A 17,012-nucleotide genomic window follows, 5' to 3' on the forward strand; every position below is an offset into this window, starting at 1 on the left:
TTTCTATATCTTATTGAAAAGGAAATTTTTATACTGGCATTTTATCTTTATTTCTTATGGTTCATGCACTGCTAAGGCTCTAGGGCAGGGGTCCCCAAACTACGGCCCGCAGGCCGCATGCGTCCCCCTGAGGCCATTTATCCGCCCCCCCCCCCCGCCGTACTTCCGGAAGGGACACCTCTTTCATTGGTGGTCAGTGAGAGGGGCACATTGACCATCTCATTAGCCAAAAGCAGGCCCATAGTTTCCATTGAAATACTGGTCAGTTTGTTGATTTAAATTTACTTGTTCTTTATTTTAAATATTGTATTTGTTCCTGTTTTGTTTTGTTTTACTTTAAAATAAGATATGTGCAGTGTGCATAGGGATTTGTTCATAATTTTTTTTTATAATCCAGCCCTCCAATGGTCTGAGGGACAGTTAACTGGCCTCCTGTGTAAAAAGTTTGGGGACCCCTGCTCTAGGGTATATTCTGTGTGGAAAGCATGAAACCAAACTGGTTCTTTGTCCCTTTAGCCCATGTCTGTCCTCACTCGTAGCCCAGGAAGATGGACTTTGGGAGTTCCAGTCATCCTGCTGAGTGATTTGGGGAAGTCTATAGGCCATTTAATGGGAAAACTCACACTGTGAACTATGGTATCGAAAGAACCGTTCTTAATTGTACACAATGTGTTCATACATGTTTCCTTTAGGAATTTTAAAAATATGTATGAGCTGAGATAATTAGATCCTTTCCATATCTGTAGATTTGAATATCAACCGACTAGTCATTTTCCACCTGAAGCAGAGACCTGTGTTGTTTATACTGCCCAGAGGCTGTTTGCTCTCTTCCTCCCTCCATTCTAGCTTTCCCCTGGGGACACACAGCAGTCCCACATTCTGGTTCTGGCTTTCTGTGAAGTAGGCTAAGCTGTGGGCCCAAGGAGAGGGTATCCCACATCCTTGGCTGTCGTAATTGGTTCAGTGACAGGCAGATAATCGAAATCAATATAATGAAATGAGATAATTATTAGAATTGCTGACAGAAACACACTCTGTTCTGTTTTCCTCGTGTCTATCATGACAGAACAGAGGCCTGGATGTGATATGTGGTATCGCTACCCCGAAGAGAGCAGGAGTACAGCTGGACAGGCTCAGTGGATACAGACAGGTCAGGTCTTGATATCCAGGTGGCCCCACTACTGATCATATGGGAGTTAGTAAGCTTTCATTTTGAATCATGTTTTCTGGGATCTGGTATTGAAAGTGCTTCTCCTGAAATATTCAACTTAGTCTTCTGTCTCTTGTTCCCTGATATTATTGCTGTCTTCCTTTCTACTTTCTCTTGTAAATTAGACTCAAGAAAAACTTTCAACAACCTGCTCAATTTTGACGCCACAATATATGTTAACGTGTATTGATTTCCAAGTTGTGTGTGTGGTTGTCTTTGTGGTAGCATGACCATGTCAGACTATATTTTTGAGAGCACTGACCATAGAGAAAACACTCAGTAAATATGGTTACACTACAGATAATAATAATAATTATTATTTTTTTACTACTTTGTGGATATTGTGACTTCTGTTTTTGTCTTGTTTTGTTTTGTTCTTATTTATTTTCATAGCATCTGGTTTTGAAGGGAGTAATACAGAGGTTTAAAACCAGGTCGTAGATGAATAGATAAAAAAGATGTATGTCTATATATATATACATATATATATATATATGTAAAATCAAATACTGCTTAGCCATAGAAAAGATGGGATCTTGCCATTTGTGATAACATGAATGGATCTTGTGGTATTTTGCTAAGTGAAATAAGTCAGATGGAAAAGGACAAAAACTGTGTGATCTCATATGTGAATAGAAAACAAGAAGGTAGCAAACACACCAACAGAATGGATAAATACAAACTCATAGATATTGAAAATAAAGCAGTGGTTACCCGAGAGGAAAAGGGGGAGGGGCAGGGTGAAGACATTCAAATGCAGAGGCATGGAAGGGAACTAGACTTTTGGTGGATAGTATGTAGTGGAATATGCAGATGTCAAATCATAATGTTGTACACCTGTAACTTATATAATGCTATTAGCTAATATTACCCCAGTAAACTTTATAAAAAGCAAAACAAAAAACTAAAAAACCCGGTCTTGTCATCCTAAAATTTCATTTCTGGGAAGATATGATTGGTTATGTGAAGCAGTTCAATGTGATTGTTAAAATGAGAGGCCCTGTTGAATTTGATGGTTAGAAAAGGGATAAAGGAATATGGTTGGGGGTGACCAGAGAAGGATTAATGGACGACTGGAGACTTGTATTGCATCTTAAAGGTCAGGTGGTCTATGTATGGTGAGAAAAGATTCAAGAGTCTATATTCGGTGAGGGGTGAATAGCAAAGCTTTGGTGCCTTTGGAGAACAATGAAACCAATGTGACTGGAGCACAGCGTGATCCTTAATAATGAGTTAGAAAGGGTCAAGTCCTTCATCTGAACAGTGTGGTTCTGCCAGATCTCAAGACAAACCTACAATAGAAGGACTTACTTCCAGTTCATGGTTCAGAGAATGGAGGGTTTTTTTGTAGTTAAGTAACTTGCCCAAATTACACAGCTTCTAGGTGACAACAGAGTGGTAAGTAAATGGACCACGTTGTCTTCCTGCATAGCTTGTGCTTTCAAAAGTGACACCGGCGATACTTACCTGGCAGGGGAGATACCATGATCACGAAGGTGGTTTTCCCAGGGCGAGGCTTATCCATTGCACTCCGGATGTGCTGACCCCTGCGATTTCCCCAAATGTGGGAAACTCGACTGCATAATTTGTGGTGGTGGGGGACTGCGTTTGCGCTCTCCCCTGTTAAGAAAAAAAAAAAAAGAAGAAAAGAAGAAAATAAAAAAAAAAGTGACACTGGCGATGTCGATGTGAGGTGGAGCCAGTTTATAGAGAGCCTCCCACCGGAGTCTGAGTCGTCTGGTGAGAATTCTCTGCCAGGGTCTTTGAGGGATTTTCTACTTGTCTGTATAATGAGGTGTTTAAGCTGAGTCAGAATTTTGGTGCAATTTGAAATGACATAAGCATTAAAGCATCTTCATTTGGGCTCATGATGCTACTCTAATCAGGAAATGTATTTTTTAAGTTGAAAGAAGACTTTCTTTGCTTCATTTCTTCCCAGTTTCCCTGGGACACATCCTGCCCTCATTCCCTGCATCTGTCCCCTCTTTGTTTCCACAGGTCAGAGTCAAATTATAACCGAGACAGGAAGGTTCAAGCCTATTTTGCCTTCAATGTATTTAAAGTCTATTTGTAAATTTTCCAACAGCTGCAAAGTAGCTTTTGAACATGCCTGGTGATAGAAATTATTTTGTAATGCAAGTCTTGTCATACACCATTAAGATCATCCTTTTACCTCTAGGCCAATTTCGGGCTGCCCTGCTGAATAAATGGAATTTGTTTGTAGCTATCAGAAATGCAACATTAGGTTTGGAGATTTTAGAATGACTGCTACATTCAGAGGTTCAAAGTCTTACCAGCCTTAGAGTTAGTTGTTTTGCAGAATCTGTCCTTGTCTTGGTTATGAGGGTATGGGAATGTCAGTCTCTTGTTATTTATTATAGGAGATAATCTTCCCCCCGAGATCTGGATCTCTGTCTCTCACCATAAATTTAGACATGGAGACTTGTTCACAGGAGCGTTGACCTTTGTTGGTACCAGTATTTTAGTTTCTGGAACTCCCTTTCAGTCCTGCTTCGACTTTTCTGAACATTTCCACTCTCCATCGCTGCATTCTAGCATTGCTTTCGCTCTTCACACTCATCGCGGTACGGAGGAATCAGCTGAAAACCCAGTGTTTCATTTTAGTTCATCTTTATTAGGAAACCTGGTTATATAAACCCATATCAGTATCAACATGCTAGAATTAGGCAGAGGCAGCATCCAGGGATAGAACAACCATGTCAAGCTGGAAGCAGGCACCAAACTTCAGGCACACCCTGATACATTGCGAGGTAGGTCCCAGACGGCCGCGATAAAGCAAGCTGCTGTGTTGTTATTGCTGGTGGAGAGTCTTGTCTGCATTTTGTAGAAAACACAAGATCTATGAAGTACAATCAAACGAGGTATGCCCAAATCTGGACAGAAGGGTAGAGCCAGGTGACAGCCATTACAGGGAAGTTGGAACAAAGCCAAGGGCCTGTCAGAGCTGAAGAGTAAGGGTAATTCAGGGCAATGCAGACATGAGAACGTCAGTGTGGGTCAAGCCCAGCACATATCAGGTGGTTCCCCAGGAGCAAAGAAACAGCGCAGAGACAGAGCTTTGTGGGGCTGCGCCCTGACGCTGCCGGATTTTTTTTTTTTTTTTTTTAATTTTTCCAAAGCTGGAAACGGAGAGAGACAGTCAGGCAGACTCCCGCATGCGCCCGACCGGGATCCACCCGGCACGCCCACCAGGGGGCGATGCTCTGCCCCTTAGGGGCGTCGCTCTGTTGCGACCAGAGCCACTCTAGCACCTGGGGCAGAGGCCAAGGAGCCATCCCCAGTGCCCGGGCCATCTTTGCTCCAATGGAGCCTTGGCTGTGGGAGGAAAGAGAGAGACAGAGAGGAAGGAGAGGGGGAGGGGTGGAGAAGCAGATGGGCGCTTCTCCTGTGTGCCCTGGCCGGGAATCGAACCCGGGACTTCTACACTACCACTGAGCCAACCGGCCAGGGCCAACGCTGCCGGATTTTTACTGCTCCTTGTCATCAGTTCCACATTCAAGCTTCTACTTCCAGAGACTCTGTAAGACCCCACGTGATTTATACCAGCCTTGATTGAGAACTCATGCATGATGCTTTGCATATATTATCTCTAATCCTCATAAGAACCCTCAAGGTAAGTATTTTTACTTCACTTTTACTGACAAGGAATTCATAACTCAGAGTGATTTAGCGGCTCTGTCCAGGGCTATAGAGTTACGGTGTGGCACAGTCCGGATTCATAGCCCGTGGTGCCTGCAGCTGAGGCTGGTTTGGTTTTCTTAGAACTCACTCACCTGCTTTCCTTTTAGCTAATGGCAGTCCAAGTCAGACTGTCACCTCTCCCGGTGGAATCCAAACTACACATGTGCAGAAGACAAAGAGAAAAAAAAAGGAAATGTAGAATTAAAGAAGTTTAATTGTCTTTTCAGATTAGCTCAGAGATTTCAGCAAGGTAACTCATCTTAGTGCTGCCGAAACCGTTACCCAAATCTGGTCTCTGGATTCCTGGGCCACTAGTATGTCCCAGGACTGTGGACAAGTCCTGCCCGGGGGGTGAGGACCACGGAGACGCAAAGACCCCACTCCGGAGACCAGGTTCAGTGACGCAGATCCACTTTATTCAGGAAGTAAGCTAGCTTATATACACAGGTTCAGCCTATAGGGTGCTACAGCGTGCTCCTCAAAGCCAATGGCTGAAAAGATCAGGGAGCTGCATGGTTGGCGCTAAGTCACTTCTTTATAGCGGGCGAGCTTCCTTCCTGGGTGTGCCCAGGAGGCTTCTGGGAGCTGCAGTATTCTCACAGCATTGCATCAGCCACAGCTGCTGGGAATGCACTCTGCGCTCCACCCACATAGGACCCTGCAACCACACCACTGAGTGTTGAGGTGATGAGAACCTGGAGTCTCTGCCATTTACAGTCTCTCCCCTGTCTTCTCAGACAGCCTGTACAATTTGAATCCAGAAATGCATTTACTTAATGACCAAAGATTTTGACCTTCGTAAAGTTCAAGATAGGTTCGTTCCATCCAAATGGATATCACTGCAGGAATGATTTCACTTTAAGGAGGTCATAGGTGAGTGCTTGTGTCAAAATTAATCCATCAGACATGAAAGAGCACTGTATGATTACGTTTTCTGGTGGTTGTCAGTGCTAGGTAATAATAAATTTCTTTAACCTCAAGGGGTTTGTTGCAGCTTGAGTTTGGCCATGGAAAATTTTTTGAGTCTAGTAGCAATGAAGCACTACTGTGCAGGAGGGGTACAGATGGTTTCTGAGATTGTGAAAACAACACACAGGTCTGGTCGTTTGCATCGACATAGGGTTTAAGATCCAGCTTTGTTTTAGAAATTGGGAAACAGAAATCTAAGATGCTAGATACCAAATAACACTTCCATTGACTCACTTGTCATTTTAAAGCTGATGAAAGCAGTACAAGGTAATCTGATTCTCAGTTCTCCTTGGTCGAGTCCTTCTACCCATCGCACTGCTGCCTACACGATCTCTCTAGAAGAGTAGTTTCAAAGGGCAGTTCCCAGAGCATTGGCCTTCGGTGTTGAAGCCTCACCTGTGAACCTGTTAGAAATCAAATTCTCAAGATTCACCCTAAATCTACTAAACTTTGGTGGCCAGTAATTTGTGTTTTATCACACCTTCCAGAGCAGGGGTCCCCAAACTACGGCCCGCAGGCCACATGCGGCCCCCTGAGGCCATTTATCCGGCCCCCGCCGCACTTCCGGAAGGGGCACCTCTTTCATTGGTGGTCAGTGAGAGACGCAAAGCATGGCATCGCTCACATACAGTACTACTTCCAGTGACGTGGGATGCACGCCTCACGGCTCCGGAAGCACGTCACATCACTTGTTACATCTGGCAGTGACAAATATGGAACCGGACATTGACCATCTCATTAGCCAAAAGCAGGCCCGTAGTTCCCATTGAAATACTGGTCAGTTTATTGATTTAAATTTACTTGTTCTTTACTTTAAATATTGTATTTGTTCCTGTTTTGTTTTTTTTACTTTAAAATAAGATATGTGCAGTGTGCATAGGGATTTGTTCATAGTGTTTTTTTATAGTCTGGCCGTCCAATGGTCTGAGGGACAGTGAACTGGCCCCCTGTGTAAAAAGTTTGGGGACCCCTGTTCCAGAGGGTTCTGTTGCTCACTAAAGTTTGAGAGCCTGTGTCCTTACAGCTAACCCTGTTAGTGTCATCCTGGGTGTAAATATCAAGGCCATGCTATGTGTACAGACTGGGGACACAACTCAAAGTAGTTTAAACCAAGAGGATTTTTATTGGCTTCTGTGTCTGGGGAGCCCAAGGTGCACAAAAGTTCAAATGTTATCGTCACAGCATCCCGTCTTTCTAGTGCTTGGATCTGCTCTCCTCAAGGCTGTTTCCCTTAGAGGCAGGTCCTTTATATACATGTACGGAGGTTCCTAGTAGCTCTAGGCTTCCGTCAGTTTTATGAAGCTTTTTTCTAATAGTTTCCATCTAAGTTCCAGGAGGCTTACTTTTCCTGGTCTCTCCTGGTCAGTTACCAATCCCTGAACCAATCCAGGGGTCTCCAAACTTTTTACACAGGGGGCCAGTTCACTGTCCCTCAGACCATTGGAGGGCTGCCAAATACAGTGGTCCTCTCACTGACCACCAATGAAAGTGGTGCCCCTTCCAGAAGTGCAGTGGGGGCTGGATAAATGGCCTCAGGGGGCTGCATTGCGTGGGCCGTAGTTTGGGGATGCCTGCGGGATGGAGTATTTGGATGAATCAGATTTGGTTCATATATTCTCTCTGGAGCCTGTGAGTAGCATCAGCACCAGCTGAATCACATCTACTAAGACAGGGGTCGGGAAACTTTTTGGTTGAGAGCCATGAACAACATATATTTTAAAATGTAATTCCATGAGAGCCATACAACGACCCATGTATGTTACACATTATTCAATAAAAATTTGGTGTTGTCCCGGAGGACAGCTGTGATTGGCTCCAGCCACCCGCAACCATGAACATGAGCGGTAGGAATGAATGGATTGTAATACATGAGAATGTTTTATATTTTTAACGTTATTATTATTTTTATTAAAGATTTGTCTGCGAGCCAGATGCAGCCATCAAAAGAGCCACATCTGGCTCGCGAGCCATAGGTTCCCGACCCCTGTACTAAGATCATTTTTTCCAGAGAAGACACAACATTTTTTCCACAGTCACAACAGAAGAGGAATAGAAATTCATTATGAAATCATTCCCTGGAAAGGTTATTGTGAGCTAAATTGTGTCATCTCCCAAATAGAATAAGTCCAAACCCCACCATCCCTTCCCCAGAGGATAAATTTATTTGGAAATAGTTGTCATTGTTGATATGACTAAGAGATCATACTGGAGTGGGGTGCACCCCTACTCCAATAGGACTGCCGGCCTTGTAAATGAGGACAATTTGGACACAAACACATACAGCGTGGTATCGTGAAAATTGGTGTTAACGTTGCTATAAGCCATGGAGCTCCCGGAAGCTAAGAGAAAGGCCTGGATTCAACCCTTCCCTCACACCGTCGTAGGGAGTATGGCCTTGTCAATAGCTTAATTTTGAACTTGTAGCCTGTAGAACTGTGACACAGTAAATTTATGTGGTTTAAGCTGCCCGACTCTGTGATGGCAGACTTGGGAAACTAATGCAAAGGTCAAGTGCTATTCCTTTTCGTGGCATATACGTTTTGTATCAGTACTTTTCAACACGGCCTGCGTATTAGAAGCCTGTAGGTAGGATATCATTCACATTCTCAGGACACATGGCATGCTCAGCAGGCATAACTGAAGAGAACGTGATGAGGTTACTCTTTAGGAAAGCCCAGGCAGGGTTATGAGGATCACCACAGGGTGGCTGGGGGAGCCTCCAGCACCTCAGGTTTGTGCGGGACGCTGTCACTATTGTCGGAACTCTGCTTCCGGGGCAGCGAAGGGGTAGCTGAGCTGCCAGGCCAGTGTAGCCAACAAAAGCAACCAGCCAAATAGGAGAGTTAAGCCTTTAATCACTGAATGTGAAGGTAAAAGCAAATAAGAATCGAAAACGGGAGAAAGCACAAACTCCCACTGTTCCATTTGTCCCTGTGAAATGACGAGCCCGTCAAGGGTCAGATGGATGAGCCAGGATGTGGGGGCTATCTCACTGCTGAGGGAGCCCCAGATAAAAGGCCCTGCAGTCTAATGATTCCTGAGTCGAGGGTGGTGGGGTGGGTAGTGACGGGGTAGGTTTCCCAAGTTCCAGGGCCAGGAATGCACATGCGTAAGAAAAAGACCTCCAGAGGGGCCTGGCTGACAGCAGTTTCTTTTAGAGATAATGATGCATCACAACTAGCATTGTGGTGGGCTGCTTCTAACCATGAGACCTGTCGGTAAAGCCTGTCTAAATGTCAATAGTCAGGCCTGAATAATAATCACATACAGGTTTTCAGTCAGGATCTGAATTCCTCAGACACCATAACTACTTTAGACCAAAAGAGACAAAAGAAAATGGTGCCACCTGAGCCCAGTGCAAGTCATTGCTGTGGTCACGGGAGGAAACCCTGTCACAATTAGAATGACATGTAGGGAGAGAGCAAGGTGGGAGGAGCAAATCCTCCATCACCCTGTCCTCTCTTCTTCTATCCCCCCCCCCATTCCCAGTGTCCGAATCCAGGTGGAGGGCAGAGGATGAGGAAGCTGGGGGTGATGCAGTTCTTAGTAGCCAGCCTCCCATAGTGCAGATCAGAGCATGGCAGGGAGTTGGGAGGTGAAAAAGCATAATCAGCACTCAGAACTTTGTACAACTACCAGTGTTTGAGCTGCATCTCTAGAGATTCTGATACAATTGGTTAGAAGGCTTAGGAACATGGGTATATTTAAAATGAAATCTAACCTGCACATAAAGCAATTCTCAAATTGCAAGTGTAAGGCTCAATGAATAATCACAAAATGAATACACCCAGGTCACTATCATGCAGATCAAGAGACAGAACATTATGAGCATTTTGGGCTCCTCTTCCATCATCACCTTCCATTTCTTCGCTGCACCCCCCACCAAGGCAACCACTCACCATTGGATTTCTGGCACCACAGATTAGTTTACTTGCTTCTTAACTTTATAAACCTAGAATCATCCAGTTTACAGTATATCCTTTTGTGTCATTCTTCTTTTACTGCAGATGGAATCCACTTCATCTAGGTGTCTGTCCAAATTTTGATGGAACCGAATTTGGAGTTGTACGGTCCTGTGGCCCACCTCTGGTGCCAAAACTTACCAGTGAGAGAGAGTCATTTGGACTCTTTTTTTTTTTTTTTTTTTGTATTTTTCTGAAGCTGGAAACGGGGAGAGACAGTCAGACAGACTCCCGCATGCGCCTGACCGGGATTCACCCAGCACGCCCATCAGGGGGCGACGCTCTGCCAACCAGGGGGCGATGCTCTGCCCCTCAGGGGCGTCGCTCTGCCGCGACCAGAGCCACTCTAGCGCCTGGGGCAGAGGCCAAGGAGCCATCCCCAGCGCCCGGGCCATCTTTGCTCCAATGGAGCCTCTGCTGCGGGAGGGGAAGAGAGAGACAGAGAGGAAGGAGGGGGGTGGTGGAGAAGCAAATGGGCGCTTCTCCTATGTGCCCTGGCCGGGAATCGAACCCGGGTCCCCCGCATGCCAGGCCGATGCTCTACTGCTGAGCCAACCAGCCAGGGCTGGACTCTTTTCAAGGGGAGAGTTTCCCACTTCATGTTTGGGATCTTCACTAAACCAGAGTCCGCATTTTGCAATCTTGCAGCAGTTAGACAGCTACTTGTCTAAAAGTATTACATAGACATCTCCTGGCAGAATTGATGTTTCTTATTCCTTCAAATCAAATATAGTAGAACCTATATCAGGGCATCAAAGACTTCTATGCTGATGTCTTTAAGATAGGATGGATTGGAATGATGCATTGGAATGATACATGAAGAACAGCTCACTCTATCAGACAGTGTAGGATGCATATGAAAGGAGGAGTACTGATGGGAGAGGTACTGTATAGGCTGGAAAAGACCTAGCTTTCAGAAGAGAGGTATAGTCTCTTCTCTGTTGCTGGGTTAGAGATTCCAAGGAATTTTCTGTCTAGTGGTGAGGACAAGTTGTTTAAATCATTTGATGTGGGGTTAATAATTACTAATAATGACTCTAACAGATAGAATGACATAATAATTGTGATTTTTGAGGGAAACAAAAGGTGCTACATAAATGAAGAATGGGAATAGCAATTCCAAGTCATATATGGTAGATGACTTTAGCAGACTCTAGAATCCACCTGTACATTAAAAATGTGGCAAAGGATACAGAAGTTCTATTATAAGGAAAGATGGTTCATTAACACACACACACTGTTAATGGAGAATGAGATTATGGTGTATAATTCAGTAGAGCCTTATTTAATTTCAAGTTTAAAATCCAAATGAGACCTAGTTGATTCTCTTTTTTGCCAAGTCAGTGTTGTGTAACTAGGGCCATAATATCCTGCACAAGTGGTGAAAATCCAATTAGTCCCTTTTTACAGGTAACAAATATATTTAGAACTTAGCTTGAAGAGAATGGTGTGTGACAGGGACTTCTCTGGGGAGACTCCTGCATTTTTAAGGGAGGAATAAAAGTAATGTGTTTGAAATAAGATCTGCTGTCTATGGCATTCTGTACCAATACCAGCCCGGCACTGGCATCAAGATTGGATAGACATGGGCAGGTCCTTCCTGGGAGAGGTCTTTAATGTGGCAAAGCATCACCAGCACCCCCCCCTTCCCTTTAAAAGTCTGCTTCATAAGCTATTTTGTTTTAATTACACATAAAGTCATGCTGATGAAGTGAAATCCCAACTGATTCTCTGCCTAGAAAACTAATTCAGCTAATACTTTCACTGGCCGCTGTGCATCTTGAGAGCCTTGCTTTGAACTATGCAGTTTGCTAGGCATCTTTCTTAAAGCAACTCTTTTTCTTAATTCAGATTTTTGATTTTTAGGAAGAAAGAGAGACAGGAAGGGAGAAAGGGGGAGGAGAGAGAAGAGAAGCATCAACTTGTAGTTGCTTCACTTTGGTTGCTTATTGGTTGTCTTTTATACATGCCTTGTGGGAGCAGGAGTTCAAGCGGAGCCAGTGACCCCTTGCCCAAGCCAGTGACCTTGGGCTCAAGCCAGTGGCATTTGGGTTCAAGCCAGTGACCTTGGAATCATGCTGATGATCTCATGCTCAAGATGACAAACCTGCACTCTAGTGGTTACCATGGGGTTTCAAAACGGGGCCCTTGGCATCCTGGTCCGGTGCTCAATCCACTGCACCACCACCTGGTCAAGCCAGAAATTTTTCTAAATTCAACAGCTCTGTGCTTTTTTATTATAACATAAAACTTACCTTTTCTGAGTTTAAAACTGTATGGAGGTGTATTTTTCTGAGCAAAACTCCTAATTTTATAGCTTTTGTGAGATTCAGCATTCTCTTACCGTGGAAAATGTATTTGCATTGACAGAAACAAAGTATCTCTAATGACTGGAAAGGCTCTCAGGGGCTTCGAAGGCAGACATGCTATCACAACTCTCTCTCTGACACTGTCAGTGTCCTTGCTTGCCAGCTGTGTCACTCACATTGAGGACTGGGAAGGTCAGGTTTGAAGAGATTTGCAAGATTTGTGAGAGGGGAGTTAAATCTATCAGTTCAAGAACTGTTTCCAATACACACAATTTGAATGACAGTCATGACTTTTAATGAACAGTTCCCTGTGTCAAAGAAAGGATGAAGGACTGAGGTCTCTTATGTTCAATACACTAAGATATGACAGTTTCTAACATTCTTAAGATGTGTGCTTTAGACAGTATGATTATGAGTAGGAGAGTATGATGCCCATAGAGAAATTTTCCTGAGATACCTACTCTTGGTTTATTCCAAATCTGTAATTCTACTCTCACTGGTATGTAGTGCAGTAAGACTGTTGTCAATTTTTCGTAATGGTATTATTATTAATTATAACAGGTTATTTAATAATTTTCTTACCTATTTTTTTTGGTTATAAAATTATTATTTCTGGCCTGACCTGTGGTGGCACAGTGGATAAAGCGTCGACCTGGAAATGCTGAGGTCGCCGGTTCAAAACCCTGGGCTTGCCTGGTCAAGGCACATATGGGAGTTGATGCTTCCAGCTCCTCCCCCCTTCTCTCTCTCTGTCTCTCCTCTCTCTCTCTCTCTCTCTCTCTCTCTCTCTCTCCCTCTCTCCCTCTCCTCTCTAAAATGAATAAATAAAAAATAAATAAAAAATTTATAAAAAAATTATTATTTCTTTTTTTGGGGTATTTTTTTTCAGAAGTGAGAAGCAGGGGTTGGGGGTGGCGGAAGCAGACAGACAGACTCTGGGATCCACCCAGCATGCCCATCAGGGGACTATGCTCAGCCCCTCTGGGTGTTGTTCCGCTGCAATCAGAGCCATTCTAGTGCCTGAGGCAGAGGCCACAGAGCCATCCTTAGCATCCGGGCCAACTTTTGCTCCAATGGAGCCTTGGCTGCAGGAGGAGAAGAGAGATAGAAAGGAAGGAGAGGTGGAAGGGTGGAGAAGCAGATGGGCACTTCTCCTGTGTGCCCTGTCTGGGAATCAAACCCAGGACTTCTACACACCAGGCCAACACTCTAAATGATTATTTCTTTTATGGAATATCAGGATGGTTCTTGGCAGGGTCCTCAGTAGGGGTTGTTATGGTTGTAGGACAAAAAGTTAGTGCAGTGAACTTTTACGTCTCATTCTCAATGACAGCCTAGCTAGAGTACCATCCTCTGCTGGTCAGTGTTCCCCAAGGGAAGAGTTTCTAGGAATATGTCCTCTGATTTCACCTTCATCTTCATCCTCACTTAGACTGTACAATGGGGAGTTGCTGTGAACCAGTCTGACATTTGCATGACTGTGATTACTGTGTATAGACATAGGTGGTTCTGAATCCCATGTGACTTGAGTGCTAAGAGGATCCAGCTCAGGTATGGATCAAGCCTTCATTCTTTTGTCTTTTTCCTTCTGTGTTTGTCTATTCAAGCATGTAGCTGGAGTACAGTAATGTCTGGGATTCATATTTTAGTTCAGTGGGAGAAGGGAGGCCTCTTATGTGGGTTGGATCTAGACTTGGAACTGGGTATCATAATACATTGCTATTCTACTTTATGATACCACCGTTTCTTGCTTCTATATCTGTCTTGAGAAAATTGGAAGTAGAAATACATTCTGGGGTAGGACTTTGATATTTTGAGATTTTCAGACTATGGTTTCATCTAATAGAAACTCAGGTATTGACCTGTGATGGCGCAGTGGATAAAGCGTCGACCTGGGAATGCTGAGGTTGCCGGTTCGAATCCCTGGGCTTGCCTGGTCAAGGCACATATGGGAGTTGATGCTTCCAGCTCCTCCCCCCTTCTCTCTCTGTCTCTCCTCTCTCTCTCTCTGTCTCTCCCTCTCCTCTCTAAAATGAATAAATAAATATTCATAATAATAATAAAAAAAGAAACTCAGGTATGATTAAGAATAATACCCAAGTACCATGGGAAATGTCAACTCAGCTCTTTTGTTTTAAGCAGAGATTTCTACAAAACTCAGAAGTTTCTGAGATTATAAATGGCTGGTTTTGTGCTGAATTTCCCTTAGTAAACCGTTTTTCTTACTCCATTAATCTGTTTATCTCTTCCTCTCCTAGATCCCCATTTACCTAATAGATTTAATTCTCACAGGATATACTTTGCTTCGTTGCAAAATTTGGTTGGAGATTTATGTCTCCTAAAAGACAGTAAATCCTTGGCTTGTGAGGGCTGAATTTCATTTATCTTTGTATCTCTAGCACTTATCACTGTGCCTGACATGTGGTAAATATTCACTGAAAGTTGTTGAATGAGAACAGGAAGAAATAAATGAGTGATTTAATTAATTTCATCAAGATTTGATACTCATGCAATTGTAATAAATATTTAATTATATCAGTATGGATAATCAGTGTTATTCTTAACATACAATTCTTTCCCATCGTAATTCTCTGGGCTGATAACGGCAACTTTCTTTTCCAAACCTTGTGAGTGCACAAACTGAGTTTTCTTTGCTTTGAGAATCTCTAGCATAAGCCATCAAAAGGTCAGTCCCATCCTTTGAATAAGGCTATCACCAATACTTTCTCTTGTCCATATGAAAATACATGACTTTCTGTTTTGTTTTGTTTTTTTGCAGTTCAGTGTGATAGACTTAGACTCAAATTAATTAAAAGCCTCATCTGACCTGTTGGACTTTGGTAGTAACAGCAAGTTCTTATGCTGGTGCACAGCAATATTGAGATTACCCAGGAACCCAGACCTGGGCAGTATAGTATCATTCCTATAATAAGCATTGCTAACAGGAAGGCTTTCTTTTTGTGTGTATGTTGTTCCCTAATGTAAAAATCCATTTACCATACATTCTAAAGGCATTCTTTATTTTTCATCAGGTCCATGTGGATCATGTTTTAGAGAAAAATATCTCTGTATACAGAGAAATGCATTTCACTGTTTGTGTCTATAAATAACTATATTATACTTTTTAAATACTGAAAGTAAGGGGGGAAGGAATCTGGAACTGGTCACCTGTTTGTCATCAACAACTACGGTGTTGGCCGTGCAGAATGGAATAGTAGTAAGTCTTGTTGATTTTTGGTAATTTATTTTATTTGTTCTTGCTATATTTCGTAGTGCTACAATTAAAGGACATTTAAATGATTGCTTGAGACAACCGGCCCCGTTGTTTTATATGAATCAGCCCCTAATGTGTATAATTCTGCAAACCCATAGATTTGCTGCCTTCCTGTAAACCCATATATAAGCTACAGAAAGTTATCCTCCTGTTCCCTACTTTCCTTGGCTAAAAGAATTAAAGATTTTGACTACAGCTTTCTCCAACTCAAATCAACTATGAATCTATGAATATTTATGTTTTTCTGTCATCTCAACGAGTTAATTTAAAATTCTGATTCATTGGTGTATTGTATTCACAGCATTCTCAGGGTTATATCACTGTGAGATTTGATAAATATGGCCCCTCACACCTTCAACAATATATTGATTTTTCTGACAAAGATATTGATGAAGATAGGCTGGCGACCAAGTCCTGCAGGCTGTAGGGAATTGATATATTAGTTGCTACTCTTTGGGCATGGTACTTCAATCAATTATGTGTCTACTAAATGTTACTAATTTTAAACTCATTTTTATGCTTTACATAGAGATATCGAGGAAGGATGTTCAAGTGCTTTCCCACAATCCGCTCTACCATATGAACATCCATGTCTGTGTTAGCTATCTTTCAACTTACAAAAAATGAAATGTGATTCATTTGATATTGCTCATTTTCAGTTGCTCCTATACTTAACAAACCCATTGTTGCCTCTGAATACTCACAAACTACATCATGATAACAACATGCTAGAAGTCTTTCTGGAAATTACATTGAGCCTGCCAGTCAGCAGTTTGTGAAATGTGCCTGTTTTATTTTGAGTCTTGCAAATCTATTATTAGCTCATCTCCAGTTTCTTTGTAGCATTCCCATTCTGATTCTTCCAAGAACCCGAACATAGCTGGGATAAACTAAGACATTTCCTCAGCATCCCAGGATGCACTGGAGACCTTCTAATGCAGAGCCTGGAATTGTTGCAATCTCTCTTAATCTCTTCACTCACCTCAGACTTCTCTATTTACCATAATTAATTGCATATCATTTTATTCATCAGAGAAAGCAAAAAACAAAAAAAGTAGGAGTAGAATACTTCAGGTTTACTTTTGTCAACAACCAACATCAAAGCAATTGATTTCTTTCTGCAAGTCTCATTCCCTTAATAGTTGCTAAAAAGTAGCTTTAGTTTTGCTGACAAAATGGTCATGATGGTTTGAAGTATCACCCTTTGAAGTATCACTCAGTCGACCTCATCACAGATCTTGTCACACAACTACCTCAATTCTCCTTTGAACCTCACTGATACTTTAGAATTACATAGTCAAAATTATATTTCTTAGCCAAAAAGCATATCTGCCATAACACATAGACACAGACAGCTGTGTGGCAATAGCCAGAGAAAAAAGGGGGTATGGGCTAGGGGATGGGCAGCAAGGGGGAAATGGGGAGGAAGAGACTGCTTGGGAAGGAGGGAACATGGATATGGTGTTTAGATGGCATTTTATTGAGTTGTACACTTGAAACCGGTATGATTTTTGGACCAACGTTATCCCAGTAAATTCAATGAATGAAAATATATACATATATTTCTTAGAACCTTATAGCCATCC

At 42.8% G+C, this 17,012-nt stretch overlaps 1 non-coding gene across 1 annotated transcript; it reads left to right on the forward strand.

Moving 5' to 3' along the window:
- The first annotated feature begins 2,669 nt into the window (after positions 1–2,669).
- LOC136385193 (U1 spliceosomal RNA) lies at positions 2,670–2,833 on the forward strand. The gene has a single exon (XR_010747792.1). It is a non-coding gene; the product is annotated as a U1 spliceosomal RNA (small nuclear RNA).
- Positions 2,834–17,012: the final 14,179 nt, after the last annotated feature.

This window comes from Saccopteryx leptura, chromosome 13 (genome assembly GCF_036850995.1).
Source record: "Saccopteryx leptura isolate mSacLep1 chromosome 13, mSacLep1_pri_phased_curated, whole genome shotgun sequence".
NCBI lineage: Eukaryota > Metazoa > Chordata > Mammalia > Chiroptera > Emballonuridae > Saccopteryx > Saccopteryx leptura.